This window comes from Cololabis saira, chromosome 17, assembly GCF_033807715.1.
Source record: "Cololabis saira isolate AMF1-May2022 chromosome 17, fColSai1.1, whole genome shotgun sequence".
In the NCBI taxonomy this organism is placed as follows: domain Eukaryota; kingdom Metazoa; phylum Chordata; class Actinopteri; order Beloniformes; family Belonidae; genus Cololabis; species Cololabis saira.
In genome coordinates this window covers 5,622,155-5,638,906 of record NC_084603.1, presented here as the reverse complement: position 1 = coordinate 5,638,906, position 16,752 = coordinate 5,622,155, and positions in this window count along the sequence as shown.

The following is a 16,752-nucleotide window of genomic DNA, read 5'->3' as shown; positions in this document are numbered from 1 at the left end:
AGCATTTAATTATCATTAATACATCACTGCTTCTTTGTGTTATTCAGAGTTGATTAATTGTTGTTAAATGACTCATTAATATTTGCTCGCCCGTCAATAACTAATCATTATCCATATAGTCCCAACCTGCTGATTTCTTCCTGGTTCATTTCTAATGTCTTTTATCAACTATCCTCAACTGATCATTTGCGACTTTATGAAGTTTGGTTGGCAATTAATCATCAACAGATTGTTGGTCGAGAGTCAATGATTTTCCCAGCAGACTCTAAACCCCTGCGTCTCTTTTACAAACATTCATTCCTTGGCATTCGTAATAATTTCTTTTTGTTCAGATTAACACCAATTTTTATGCATCACCTGTGTCCAGTCATCAAATCAGCTGGACCTCCAGGATGCACAGAACTAGCATTACAACCAGATGAGTCCCAAGCTGATACTTTCGTAACACATAAAAAAAAATTAACAAATGCAAAATAAACAGATCCAGATTGTCCCCTATTTTTATTTTATTCACCTTATTTTATCATTTTGCACTTAAACAGTGTAGTTCTCTTCGAGGTAGCTTGGACAATCAAATAATAATATTGCAACTATTAACTAGTAAAAATAGTGCAAATTTAAACATAAATTTGAATTAAATAAAAACAGCAGCTCAACTTAAAATACCCCTCAGGCACGTAAACAAATAAGCAAATAAAAGTGCCACAGTGTCATAAAGTGAGGCCAGTAATGTGCTTTTTAGACTGTACTCTACTTCTTACTGTCCTTTTCTGTTGGTGTCGGTGTTTGAAGTTACCTACAATCTCCCTCGCGGAGTTTAAATAGAAAAACAATGGTTTTAGCTGCTCCATCAGCAGCACACTGTACATGCCAGCGTGAATTGTTATGAATCTATGATGTGTTATTTTAATGGAGCTCTAAAGACTTTGGTGTGATACAGTACCACACCTGAATATCCCAACATGAACTGCAAATGTTGCAAACCCCCGTCTGTCAAAGTCACAGCTATGTCTGAATGAAGCTGTGACGAATATTAATAACAATGTCACAACTGTCTAAATGACCGAATGCCTTTACTTTAACAGACTCGAGAAGCAATTATTTTTATGTGTCTCTCTCATGCCTAAAAATGGCTACAAGCTGTTGTGAAGAAATACTGATGTTAAGCCAGCATCCATAATACTAAAGAATGGCCAAATAATCCAATTTGTTTGGGAATTTTTATGTATTGAGAAATCAACTGGGGCTAACTCACTTTGCCAAAACAAGTCAAATGTAGATTTTTTTCTTATTTTGTTTTTCCACTCCATGTGATTGGAAGAAGGCAGTTATTGTGGCAAGAATAACTAAAATCTATTTTTGTGACTGTGTGGAGGGGTTCACTTGCATTTAAGTAGAACTATATGAAAGTGAAGGACAGTTATGAATTATGTAGTGAAAAAAAATCCTGCTGACAACAAAAAAAAACTAGCCGGGCTGAGCTGCAGCGGTGGCACACAAACTCCTCAGGTGCAGTAGAAGGTACACAAACTCATACTTTACCATAACAATTCCTAAGTCTACTGTATATCATAAACTGCACACACAAACTATGAATGTAGAGCTTTGAATATAACCATCAAAACTTACCTTTCCATCTTATTTGTTTCTAAAGGTCCTGCCAGCAGAGCTAGGTTTACAGTTAGTCACGTTCCTCACAATATTGTTGGAATATCTGACTGACTAATCAGCTTGTGTGTGTTTTGGATTCTCCAAAACATGTCAAGTCATAAACAGGCTGAGGGTATCTATCGTCAGCTGTTTATTGAGGTAAAATAGATCTCCAAGATACTGTAATTACATATGCTTAAGCTTTGCAGCACAACATATGATTCACAGGAATGGCTGGTGCTAAGTGTGCATACCGTACATGAGTAGAGTTGTAATGATCTAATGCGCAGCATCCCAAACAATGGTGAAGGCCAGCTGACAGAGCTATGAATCATATTTTCTCTATATCAAATTACTGTTTGGGGAAAAAGACATTTGCATGTTAGCTTTAATTGTTCTCCCTGTGCTACTCAGTGTAGGCAATTACATTTTCTTGTGAGACATTTTTTATTTGCAAAAGGTCACATTGTTCCAATTTTTTACACATATTTATCAACCAGTCACAACCCAAGACCAAGTTATAATTAGGAAGGCGAGGAGGCCCTGCCTTATGTTTGAGTCTGACAAATATGGGAGAAAGTCCTATCCTTTAGAAAATTCCTAAAATTAAAGTTTAGAAATAAACTCCTCACAGTCTATATAGTTTTTAGTATGGAGGTTGTTAATTTGACTTGGTTGAGCCCTTCATAGGCCAATTATATTTTAGTGAACAAACAGCATACAGGCTCACCTTCTCCTGAACCACTGCTGGGTGTCTGATGAGGGTAATTGTGCTGATTGTACTTGCAGTGTAAGTGTAGGTCAGTAACCACATGGAACCAGTGTGGATCATAATTTGGTGGCTTCAAGCATTTATTTGAGACCTCATAAACTGAATTTATTTGTTTTTTTCCCCCTCCTCATGCCCCCTCTCTTCAGTGGTGCTTGCAAAGAGACCACATTATTACTATGCATTTATGCAAAGCAGGCAAAGTTGTTTTGTTGTTGTGATGCCAGACCGTTTTTGTGTCACTACCGACAATATTTTATGCAACAGAGGCTAAATGGACCATTGTTTTGAATGAATGCAGGGTTGTGATTTTCATAATTCAGCATTATTTTTACCTCTCTTTGTAGGGAGCGGGAACTGCCAGGTGAATGGGAGGCAAAGTTACATAAAAACAAAGCTGAGATCCTGAAATTAAATAAACAGTTCTGGAGGAGCTTATAAAAGGTGTCTCCAAAGACTAGATCTGCACCTCATTTGATAGTCACTGAAATGCTGTATAAATTTACTTTTGATAAGAGCTTATTATATCAACGCAAGAGAGCTAACAAACTATACATGGACTTTCTCTCATGATGCAAAATAATCTCCACCTATATTGATACCATTAGCAAAGAAAAAGAAACAGCAAAAAAAAAGTACAGATTTAAGAGTAATAAGAACAAAAGATAACAGGCCATTAAAATCTGTGTTGACCTGGTAGAGAGAATTCTGAAAAGCAAACACCTTCCAATATGCTATAATATCAATGCTTTTTTGAAATATTTCTCTCACATTTTTTTTCCAGGGTGAAATGCTGAGACAAATGTGTGTATGTTAGCTCCTACAAAAAACTGAATCTATTTTCTGCCCTGGGATGGAAATAGTCTGCTCCCTAAAATTCAGAATCATCTATTCATGTTCTAGAAGTTCCCTTCTGCACAACTTTTGGGCAGAATAAAAATAATGAATAAAACCAGGTCCAGGTCCCCATCGGCTCTGTTTTTCTCGGTAGGCTCTAACAGCTACCTGAAGGGCTTCAGGTTCAGTGTTACTCTCAGTTTTGTTTTAACTTGTTTTGGAATGAAATTCTGCAGCACCAGCAAAGTGCATCTTCAAACTGACTAAAAGCTTAACCTATCAACAAGAAGCATGAAGTTAAAGATAAAACATTCTTTTTACCATATCAAGAAAGATTATTATGTTATCATTGTTTAGTACCCCAGTAATAGCGTAGTCTTGGAGTGGTGGGTAAAGCAGGTTGTCCTCCAACGGGAAGGGTGACATTTCAATACCCAGACCTCCATGTATCAATGTGTCCTTGGTCTGGACACTCAAATAACTGTAAGCAGTTGCCAAGCACTATGAAAATTAGGATAACTGATGCTCGCAGATCAGGAGAGGGCTATAAGACAAGAGCATTTCCAGGCAGACTTTTTCTTGATGCATAATATGATTAAGTAATGGAACTATGACAGAAATGGTGCAGTTCAAGTTGAGTTCGAGAAGAAAACTACACAAAAAGAGCTTAATCAAAAACCTGTTTGAATAATAAACAAATGAAGAACTTTAAGAAGTTGAACAGATTCTAAAGGTGTTGATGCATTGTTAACAGCAGAGCAACGGACATCAACAAGGATGACCATCCAAGCTGAATCATCAGAAGAAAACATAACCCGTACATGCGCCACATAATCTAGTATCAAAGGCTTTTGAAGGAAAATCTTAACCAGTCTGACAAATTTTCAAACAAGTTTAACTCATGATGGCAATAAAGAACACCTAAATGTTGAGCATGTGTGGATCAGACCTGTTTTGGACATTTCTTGCAGCTAGTGGTAAGGATGAATTCATATAAACACAAACAGGATAATCATCATTAACACCTCAAGATAAAAAATTTACTCATGGACCCTCAGATAGACAGACTTGAAAAGAGCAGTGCATGCTGACTAGCCCTTTGCTGCAGGAATGTGCTAAAATCGTCTCATTAACAACTTCCAAAAGCTTCGCTAAATACCTGCAGCATTTACAATTGTTGATACTTACCCCCAGAGGGTGCAGTTTATTAATACTAACATACTCACCATGCTGGAGGCAAAAAAAAAAAAATATGGGTGCTTTTTTATTCCTTTGAATATTTTAAAAGTATAAATCATGGCAACAGCCAAATCATATTCCCATAGAACCTCAAGAATTGTGACATACTCTTAAATTCTCGTCTTTTGCCAGCTTTTCACAATAACAGAAACCTTTGCACAAACAGTGTGCACTGTATATTTGCTTTCTACTCAGATCAAACGGAGAGGCAGCACAGGAGAGTTCACCACCAAACTGTCAGAAAACTTTCTTGGCAGCAAGTTTTCTTTGCAGTAGTACACTGCAAAAAAAGTATTTCTTAGAAAGTAAAAAAGAAGTCTTGGTTCAAGAAAATTTGAAGAGTAGTTTAGACTATTTTGCTAGTTTTAAGAATTCTAATCAAGAACATTTTTCTTACCCCATTGGCAATTTTGCTTTAAAAAAATACAATTATGTCTAGATTAGTTTTATTTCTGGAGGGGCTGTTTTTGCAGTGTAATCTAACAAACCAGAGGCAGGCTGTTTTTCCACTTCAGCTCATGTAGTGCTGAGCAGAATTCAATATTCAGCTTTAAAACAGAAATCCATTTTATTAAAGTGGGGCTTGTTTCATTTCACATCAGCCCAAGTGTATTTCTTTTGGTGTTATTGAAATTAACATTTGTGACGTACTTTTTATTTATATTGGAAAAATTATCTTATATCGGCTGATCTACAACAATGCGACGGCCTCAGCGATAACAGTGCTGTTTTTCACCAATTAATTCTTGTAGACAGGAAAATCTGTTTCCACATAAGATGCACAAGTTATTGTTGTCCTATTTATTCTGGTATCTGGATGGCCCGGGGCAGAAAGGAGGCTTGATGACTATCTGATGTCCACTCAGCATGCCCAAGATGGAAACCCACTGGGGCAGGAGGTATTTTCTGCAGAGCAGTGTCTGGGAGCAGAGTGAGTAGGAGTAGGTTGTCTGTGTATTTCATAAGATGGTGGCTGTGTCGTAGTGCCCATTCTGTCATGAAAGGGTTGAAAAGCTTTCAAAGCATGCCCATATGGTTGAATCACTGTGATTTGAGGAGAATCAAGCAGCCATTAGATCTCGGGCCAATAAAACTGGAGGCAATATTATTTTTTTGGTACAAGTTATATGGTCCACTTTACTTCTTTTAGATGAGTATGCAATATAAGTATAGTTAATGTCAATGTATTTTCATTACAACCAATCCTATTAACCCTAATATTTGCCATTAATAGCTGCATACAGAGATCAGGATCTAAGGTCTTAATGCCAAGGAGTGCTGTTCTCTGAATTTGTACGGCATTTATTTAGTCTAATAAACACATGATATACATCGATTTCTCAATTTAATTATGAATGATCCAATAGCATTGATAGATAAATATCAACAAATGTAATCCTCATAGATACGTGTCACCAAGTGGCCTTTTGTAGTTGGCTTTTATTGAAGGAACAGATCTTTTTTCATTTAACTGTCTAGACGAAGCCTCATATAGGTGTGTGAAATTGTGTTGTAGTTACTTGCTGCAATTTAACATGAACAGAAGTTATTGTGTTCAGTAAACGTGTGTCATCATTATGTGAAAGCTAGCTTGAATCAGCTTGACTATCAAGTAGCTTGAATCAAATCGGATTGAAATTATGTCATGACAAGTCTGTAACAGCCAAGTGCCGGGTTATCTTCATGACCTGGGCCTTATGTTCCTAACAGAGCTCTCCGTTCTCAGAGTGCAGGTTTACTTGTGTTTCCTAGAGTGTCCAAATGTAGATTTGGAGGACGGGCCTTCTGCTCTCAGGCACCATTACTATGGGTTAAGTAAGCTGACACCACCTCCACCTTTAAAACTAAACTTAAAACATTTCTGTTTAGTAAAGCCTATAGTTAAACTAAACTAATGTGTGTTAGGGCCAATAATCATAAATACAACTACAGGACAAGACTATAGCAGGCCCATCTTAAGCATAGTTTTGTCATAGATATGACCTATATGGTATAGACTTACGCTGCAGGGGGACACCACCCTTCAATTCTCTTCTTCTCTTTTCTTCATTCACATCAGTCAATAGTTGGTTATTAGGATGTGTTGTTGTTTTTGTGGGGCAGCTCTGAGCCCTTTTTTGACCTTGTGATGTTTCTTTATACATTTATATATTGAAATAGATGTTTCAACTAACACACTGACCTGCAGTTCCATCCTCTGGCCACTTCAGCGTCTGCTATCTACACCTGTTTAAATAGTCGTCTCTGTAGTACACCCACTAACCATGTATCAGTCATGTGTACATAGAACTCTTAACGGATAATTACCACTATTATAATTTGTCTTATTTTATATTGACAATACATTTGTGTCTCTCCTTTGGTCTTCATCATCCTTTCTTTACCATGCTGAGCGCCTTCATCATTTGGGACATTACAGAGTATCGCAGAAAAAAATCTAAAATTCAGGGCCACATCTCAACTGTGCTATTATTCTTCTGACATTTCATCTATACATCCATCCATCCATCCATCCATCCATCCATCAATCCATCAATCCATCAATCCATCCATCCATAATCTATACCTGCTCATCCTTTTCAGGATCACAGAGGTCTGCTGGAGACTATTCGAAATTATTTTGGACAAAAAGAAGGTGACACCTTGGGTCTCAGTGTGTTATTTGTTACTCTCTCATGCATTTGATAACTAAGTGAAGATGCTCTGCTCGTCTTTGCTCTACAAAAATGCAACCTTCCATGGAAACTAAGGTTGCCTCAAATCATCTTAATAATCGCCAGTTGTTGTTTTTTTGAAACGATAATAAATGAATTACTAATAATAATACTAAATTTCACCAAACCAACATTTCTCGTAACATGTTGCAGGCCCAAAACATTTAGTAGATAAACAGAATAAATGAAGTTTGAAGGGATTTGCATATTTCTACCTCTAAAGAGCATAATATCATTAAACGACTAAAAGAACCATGAAGAATTTTCTGGACCTTGTGACTTCTTTGTGGTGGAGTACACCATGACTCAGTGGAAACGTAAGTAGTATTCAGGTTTAATCAGTATTACAAATACTCTTTTGGAGGAAAATCTGGACACTGTTTACACTGGACCAAATACAAAAAGGACATAGAGACATAGGCTACAAGTCCAGGGTCTATGAGAGTATGGGGTTGTATCAGTGCCCTTGGCAAAGGTCATTAACATTCCTGCAATGGTACTTGTAATGCAATGGAGTAGTCTGATATTTTACAGGAAAACGTGTGTTGCTTTCAAGACGTAGTCTTTTCCAGGGGTGTCATTTCCTTTCTCAAAAAGACATGCTGTACACATTACAAAGCTTTGCTGACCATGAAAAAGGTGCGGTACTGGACTGGCCTGCCTGTATTCCTCAGCTGTCCCCAATATAGAACAGGTGGAGAATTTTGAAACAAAATGTGAAACAGTAACCACTGGGCTGTTGCAGAAAGAATGGTATCCTTAACTCCATAAGAACACCAGGTAACTGTTGTGAGAAGGAATGGCACCATTAAAAAGTGTTGAAAACTTTACTGTTCCAACCTTTTTGGAATGTGTTACAGGCCTGAAATACAAAAGTGGATGTACAGTATATGAATATATGAAATGATGTTGATAAGAAGAAGTAAAAAACCTATGAATACTATAATCCTAGGTTCATACTCTATTCAGAGACACAAAAGTAAACGCGAATGTAAGGCTCACTACTTTATTTATTCAATCATTCATTTATTTGCCATATTATCTCATTTTTTTCTGATTTGGGTTAGTACTTCATCAGTACTCAAATCATCACTCCACCTCCTTGAGTCCAGCTGAGATGGAATAAACATAACTTTAAAATGAGTTGTCTGAGCTGTATATTACGACACGTCACAATTTTGGCATTGTTGCTACATCCATACCTGGCAAAGCCAACTTCCCATCTGCCTGAAAGTTCCTGCTTGGAGCAACGCCAACATGCTGCTTCACATCAATTGCTCTCATTTCATTTACATGTAGAATAGAGCAATCGTCAATTGATCTACAGCCTTTAAGGCACATTTGCCACGCTAAGGGGCCTCTTTTAGAAAAAAAGCATTTCCTGGCATCACAGGATAAATGAAAGTCTTGTCTTTTAGAAAACAATTTTTGAAGTTAGAACGCTCAAAACTGGGCATCCATCAAAATCCTGTTCTATCTGACTGTCATGTTTGTTTATTCAGTGTATCTTATCTTTGGACTTGATAGGTCAAATGCCCAAAAGCTGGTCAGTTTGCCATCAGTATGATTAAATAAAAACGAAAAAGCAAATAATACAATCTTGGGTTTCATCATTGATGTGTTTTGACGTGATTTATTTTTCTTTCTTTTTTTTCATAATGTGAGAGAGCAATGTTATCCAGCCAGAAAGATGAAAATATGTACAAATCGTACCTGCAGCCTTTACATTGTTGTTGTACAGTATATGATTTCTTTGTAAATAGATGTAGACAGATTTATAAACAGGTTATAAAAATTTGATTCAATCAGTTGAGTTTGAACCACAGTTTAAATCATCAACATCAAGTTTCTGGTTCATACAGGGTGAGTTAGTCATATCCCCTAACTGAACAGATAAAAATCTAATAATCCCTGAACCATTATATCCATGGTTTGCCATGTTTATAATTAGTCCCCTGCTGTTACAAATCTGTTATTTAATCCCACTCAGTTTTAATCCTGTGTGTTAAAATTACATGACACATGTTCCCAGTACATAGAAATAAGAATTCAAAATTGGCAACAAGTGAAACAAAATGTTATTTTAAACACAGAGTCATAAAATGCATAAATAGCCAGTAAATGTTCCTAAAGCCAAGGTAACAAGCTCTGTGTAACAACTGTAATGCAGAATCCACATGTTAATACTGTGGGGTTTCTGTTTAGGATTGCATACACATCTGTGGTTTTTTTTTTAGACAGATCCATAACATAGGCGCATTCAAAAACCAACCTTCAGAGCAACCAGCAAGGAGAAAAGGTCCTGAAACACTCCTGTACAAATAATAAATATCTCAGTATTTGCATTCTAGGCGCACCGTCCCGGTGTTTGCGATGCCAGGTCTCCGTACATCAAAGCAGAAAGTCCTTGGAAAACAGTACACGAGGATGGGGGTGTCTGTGGGCCTTGTTGGTGAGACACGTCAGCTTGCTTGCTAAGTATAGCAAGCAAAGAGAAAGAAATGATTATGCCAAGGGGGGGGGGGGGGGGGGGGGTCTTCCTCCCAAGTACAGATACAGAGAATATTGTTGCAAGAGGAAATACAGTCAGGTGGGTAATTGGGCCAAAAATCTGGAAACACTGAAACACTGGTTGTTGTTAACACCCTTTTAAAACAAAACATCTTAAAGTTAGAGTTATTATGATTGCAGAATATGTTGCAAATATATATAAAGATATGCACTAAATAATTTCTGTCGGTGTGTTTACTTGATGATGCATGCCTTCGGGGGATGACACTACAGTACAGTATGTTGCATAAAAGCACAGTACAGTAGAAATTATATGACCGGCCAGGAGAAAAAATGATGTGCATTTATGTTTGTTTTAGATAGCTTATTAACGCTGTGATGTACAACTGACCAGCAAAACCCACACACCTCTTGGAAAAAAACAAAAAAAAACAAATAACAAATATTAATGCTGGACTGTGGTATCAATACAGCACCAGAATCTATTAACCACTTTCCTCTAATCATTGAGTTTTGGTGTATATTTAAAGTAAACAGTTAACAGTCATTTTACTATATAGGCTCAACTCCATTTGAACACCATTATTGTGTGAGGCGCCATGGGAAATATAACAAATAACCCGCAGCACACAGTAGAGAAACAGGATATTACATCTAAGGAACCAGGCTGCTGACTAAGTAAACCTCCAAGCCTGACAGCCCCGCATGGCTCACAAACACACAACTGAGCCGTTCCAAGCACCTGGGTGAATAATCAAAGGCCGGAAGCTGGATGGGACTATATGCCGCACCTTTAAATCAAAGAGATATCATCACCAGACTCTCTTTCCAGCCAATATTGTTAACACAATCATTTTCTTTTCATTGTCAATCATGCATGCTGATATGAGGATCTTCAAACATACGTTTGTTTTGTTGGAATCGTTATATTCTCTCATAGTTTGGAGTCCCATTTTCCTGCTTAGGTCTTTACTTCTTGTCTGACCTTGTTATATATATGTATAATATACAGTATATATATATATACAGTATATATATATATATATATATATATATATATATATATATAGAGAGAGAGAGAGAGAGAGAGAGAGAGAGAGAGAGAGAGAGAGAGAGAGAGAGAGAGAGAGAGAGAGAGAGAGAGAGAGAGAGAGAGAGAGAGAGAGAGAGAGAGAGAGAGAGAGAGAGAGAGAGAGAGAGAGAGAGAGAGAGAGAGAGAGAGAGAGAGAGAGAGAGAGAGAGAGAGAGAGATATTTATATATAGCCAAACCATGCTTTGGAGACTAAAAGTGTATATTTTGTGAAAAAGGAAAAAAAACTGGAGGTTCTGTGATAACCAAGCAACGATAACCAGACTCAGGAAATGGCTTAATTTGGCTAAGAAATACATCAAGTACATAAAACTTTCTCAATGTTTACTGTTAATCTTGGCAAGTTTGCCCTGTATTCAGCCTTCCTCTTTGTGCTTTGAATTGTTAATGAGGATTCATACTGTTCTTAAACTAAACCAGATTTTCTCTAGTATCCAATATCATTAAACAAAAAAAAATGACTAGTGTTTTAAAATGATATTAATTACGCATCATTTTTAAAACTATATCATGTTCTTGTTTTGTATCAGACAAGCAGCTGCATCAGAATACAATACACCCCGGGGTAACAAAATAGCTGTCACAAAGGCATCAAATTATAGACAGGAGTGCTGCCATTACCCATCAAAAAGGAGACCATGCTTATGGACTCCAGCAGTAACCCCTCAGATGTCATCGAGTACAAAGATATGCTCCGTCCAACTTGATTCATGCTCTGGCCTCCCTGAGTCATGGCAACTCCCCATCCAATTACCTTTCTATAATATATCAAGGGAATAACGGCAAGACTGAGCAAAGTCAGAAGTGACTTGGAGACACCTGTGGGTAATGGACAGTCGTGGCATTTTGTTCGGATCACACCACCAATGTAATGATACTGTTGAACTGCGGCCAGTTTGACTGATAACTAGGTCAAAAGGAGAATGTGCCTGATCCTTTAATTCCAATCATCAGCTGCAACCTCTTTATTTTTCTTTTCTTCTTCAGTTACACAAAAAGGGGAAAAAAAATGATTCCTCATTAATATTCATAAGAAAATCACTATTAGAATTGGTGCATTAGATGTGCAGGTCGTGTTTCAGGGATAATCACTCATGAACGGTTATAGCACTTCGGTTAGTGTTTTACTTTTTATTGAAGATGGTGGACTTCAAATGCACTTAAGAGGGATATCTTGACAGATTTCTGCAATAAATATTTACATAATTTTTTGGAGACATTTTTTCCATTCTTTCAAGACCATTAGATTAAAAAGTGCCCAGGGCGAAATGCTCATACAAATGCACACCCACTGTATGGTTGAGGTTAAGGTTTCCTCCTATTTACACTTTAATGAACCAGTGTAGATTAAAAGTTAATTTAAAAGCATGCCTCACTGTGTTTCATAACAGCAAATTATTGCTGGCTCGTATTGCTAACTGAACCACTGAACTTGAGGTTGAATTTGTGGTATTTCATCAATATGTAGTAGGTTGAAAACTGCATTTTCACTGCAGAAGACCTCCATCACAAACATACATATAAAGTGAGAAAGAGAAATGAAGAAACATATAAACAGATCATTTGTTTATTTTTCTTCAACTTAAATTAGAAAAGCTCTGATAATTCAGAAATTGAGCTATGAAATGAAAGTCTATGTCATACGTTTGGGTTTTGATTAGTTCCTTTTCTTTTGAAACTACGTGTCCTTGTGTGTTTCGTTCTCCCCTGACTTCCCATGATCCTGATTGTTTGCACCTGCGCCCCCTCAGCCTCGTGAGTATTTATTGGCCGTTTTCAGTTACCAAGAATGCAAGTCCATGCTTGTGTTCTTGGAAACTCTGTATTTGGTAAATAGGGAGAACATATGTCTCTCTTTCTGCAATTGGAATAGCAGCTTCGTCGTTTACTTGATGGCATCACAGCTCATTTAACAGGGTAACATGCATTGCAATGTAAACATGATGTCCACAGTTTAATTGGTTATCAAAATATTTGTTCTAAACACTAAAACAACTGAGAACAGGGCATACATTTCTCTCACTTAAGTTTTATAACCATTACTTTATACAACGTTTTTTTAATTACATTTTATGCTTTTGTATGCCAGCCGCGTTATTAGAAAAGTTCAGTAGAAGTGAAAAGAAAAAAAATTCAGAAAACATCAAAATAGACTATCTTTATAACTTTACGTCAAATATAAAGTGCTAATAAGTATATTCTTGCATGGAAATATGTTAAAACTAAATTCTGTCAAACAAAAATTAAGTTTTAAATTTGTATTTACTCCTTTCACCTCTTCTTTCACGTGTTGGTGCAAAATGCATTCTGGGATACTTTGACCTCTCAAGTCTACACAAGCCTCCACTGGATGCATCCTCAATAAAATGGGTGGATAAGAACAGTACTCCAGCTGCAGACGATCACACAAGAACGGATATTGAGAAATGGCCATTGTCTTGTCTTTCACCCCTGTCAGTATTCATTGAAGTCATCTTTTGGATTTTTTCTGTTAGAGGTCTTCAATTTTTGGATTCCTGCCTGGGCAGCACTTTGCTACCATAAAAGGACTTTTGTTTGTAATCCTGTCATTTCAGTCTCTTGGAATTGGATCCTGTGTTCCCTGACTTGTGACAGTGTGGTCCAGAGAACTCCCAATTTCTGCTACATTAGCTTCATGCAACACAGTGCTGACAATTGATGTTATTGAGGGTTGACTGAATTTGAAAATGTAACCATTTTTCTTCCTCATTACTAAACAAAGTATAAGCTGTAAAGTAATGTATTCCTTTTTTTAATGTGTAATTCGAAAATGTGAGATTTCATTACTCTTTATTGATTGATACTGCAAACTTCCAGTTTTCCAATTATGGTATTGAAAACACATTGATACTTTCTTGAAATAATATATACTAATGTATTAATTTCCCTTTCTGTTGAAACCGCAGGCTGAAGACTTTCAGGTATTCATAGATCACTTTTAGTGACTTTGATAAATTAGCCTCTACCATCATGCATTATTGTCTTTCAAATATTAAATTCTCCATACAACATGTGTTACCTGCCAGTCATCCAAGGTCACTCCTGGAGGTGAAATAGTACATTATGCACTGTGCATATCTGAACTGCTTCATGGCTGAATGAATGATCTCCTCGGAGCATCACTTACTCTAAAATACCACTCAGTCAAGATGAATAAACAATATGGCACAGCCAACAGCAAAAAATGCATCCCATGATAACAACAAGGGGGATGTCATGGATGAATACTGTACATATTTTATATTATTTTGGCGGCTGTAAACCCCAGGTTCATTTCTTTGTTCAAGTGCAATGCAGAGGTAAGAGTGGCAAACTAGGTAAAGATAATTGCCCTTAAAGCTTCGTGTCAGGATTGCAAAAGAAAGGGCTTTCCATTGAAATGTTATTCAGCTGTAAAATGAACAGCTGACAGCGGTTAACCACAGAAGAGAGGGAAAGGACATGCGCATTTTTCCTCCCCCATGCTTATCTGCTGGCAATTATTTTGATGAAAAAGATTTGCGTGTGTGCTATTATTGCTCATTTAACACAGTATAGCCCATTCTCTGTGTGGGTGTTATGAGATAAGACAGTGTTAAGAAAACTAGGGTACGGCATTTTCTGTTTGTGTGTCATGAAGCATGGATCCAAAAGATTAACTCGATAAAGCCATGGAGAGACTATGGGCTTGCGTCTGAGAAAGCACTGAATTACAGACAGGTAGTGCCATTTTTACTTCACTGCTTTCCTCAGCGTGGACTGAGACTTTGATGTGAGTGCAGAGCTCAGTAACTGATATGTCTTGTGCGTCTGAGGTGATTTATGTTTTACCAGCTGTGAGGATATCACATAGCTCTCTTAGGACACTACAAAGTTTGGTACTTGTAATATGATTCTTCTGAATATATAGCTTTCCTAAAACTAGCGTGAAATCCATCAGCCAACTTGATGAATAAAGTTTGTGAATGCCTGTTTTTTTTTTTGCCAGAGCGCCTCAGAATATTAAGATCTGGCTCTATTTATGGTCGCAGCGGCTAAGTCTCCAACTATATCTTCTCTACAGTATTCTGTTGTGAAACGTTAAATAACCCTTTTTTCTTCCTTTTCAAAGATCCACAGCTGCTTTTTATACAGTATTTCGTTTTTGAAACTCTATAGGTCAGTTTATAATTCCCCGCCTGTAAAAACCTCAAGTTCTATGTATAGACATGTTTTCAGTTTAAATGCTGCGTGGAATACCTCCAGATTGCCATCTCTGGTCATTATAGAAAGATGGCAGCAATAGAGTTTATGGAAAGGATCCACTGTAAAAAATTAAAAAAAAGTTAAAAACATATAAGGGCCTGGTGGAAATGTGCTATTTTGGTATTACAAAAAAAAAAAAAAAAAAAAAAGAATAATGAAATCCAGGAATGTGGTTGTTATTTTCATGGCATGAAATAGAACCACATTGGTTGCAGTATTCAAGACAGAATGAATCATGCAGGACCCATCTTGCTGTAAATGCTCTAACCTTCCTCCCAGTCTGCAGTTGTCTTCCATAGTCCCAGTGCTCACAAGCATTTTTGCTGGCTCTATGAGCATAATGACCTCTGAGCATTGATTTTATCATCATTTTCTCTAAGCGATGTGCCAGAGCGAGTGCATTGTTGCAAAGAGGAGTTCACATTTTCAGCAGCTCTTAATATTTGCATTACTGTTCTTATGTATTCATGATTTGAAAAAAACCTTTTGTATTAATTGCACAAAGTTGTTGATCAACCCCTTTCTTTCTTTTCTTCCTTCTTTCACCCGTATTGACATAAAATGTAGCAGTGCAGTCATGTGGAAAAGTAAGAAACCCTTCTTTTAATCTCATACACATACATTTCTTTGACCAAAATGTTCAGGAAATAAAGTGTTTCATACAATTTTGTTGGTTAAAATTATCTGTGATATGGCACTTCACACATTTAAAGGTACTGGAAAATGATATTAAAATCCCCATCATTTGTTCTGGACTTTTGGGAAGGTACTAACTTTTGCATTCAAACTCAACATTTAGCTTTTCACCACATGAACAGGACGCCAGTGTTGGAGGTGCCTGATCACAGACCACTGGAGCTGACCAGCTAGGGCAGAGCCAGCTTTCCAGAAGAGAAGTGGCCAAGCATGGGTTCTGCATGAAGGAGATTATTAAGATAACACTTATTTTAAATTATGCAAACTTTAGAATTCTCTACAGTTACCTTTTATCTTCTTTTTTCCTGCAGCAACACATGACTGAGCTTCTCAGCATCGGATTCTGTTGACGTTGTTTTTTGTTCATTTGTCAGCTCATTTATGTGAAGAGTGTGTTTAATACAGGGTCTTTACAGGACACAAATCTTCAACACACAAGCCAGTGTGAACACAGGAATATAATACACCAGCTGCACTGAAAATTAGACCGGTAAAGTTTTGGATGGTGGTTTGAAAATTGTGGTATGATGTGCATTCACATTTTTGTTGTTTTGTTAATCATGAGTTAAATCAACAATTCAAATTAACAAAGAATATCTCTTCATACCTTGAGTGTGTTAATTTTTTTTATTTTACTTTTGTTTTTTTTGTTTGCTTTTGAATTCTTGCTTAACCTTAATTTGGACGGATTTTCAGGTTCCTTAGATTTATTAATTTATTCTTTGGTCAAATGTGTGTGTGTGAGGGGGCACGGTGGCGCAGCTGGTAGTTCAGCCATCTCACAGCAAGAAGGTGGGTTCGATTCCCGCCGGGGACGCTGTGGGCGCTGAAGTGCACCCCTGGGTGGGGTTGGCAAAAGGGCCTTTCTGTGTGGAGTTTGCATGTTCTCCCCGTGTTCCCTTGGGTAGCAATGTGTCACAAAACATGCAACAGTCCTGGGCTATACACTGCCCCCTCTGGCCAGCCGGGGCGCCAGATCGGGGGGGGGAGGATCTGACCG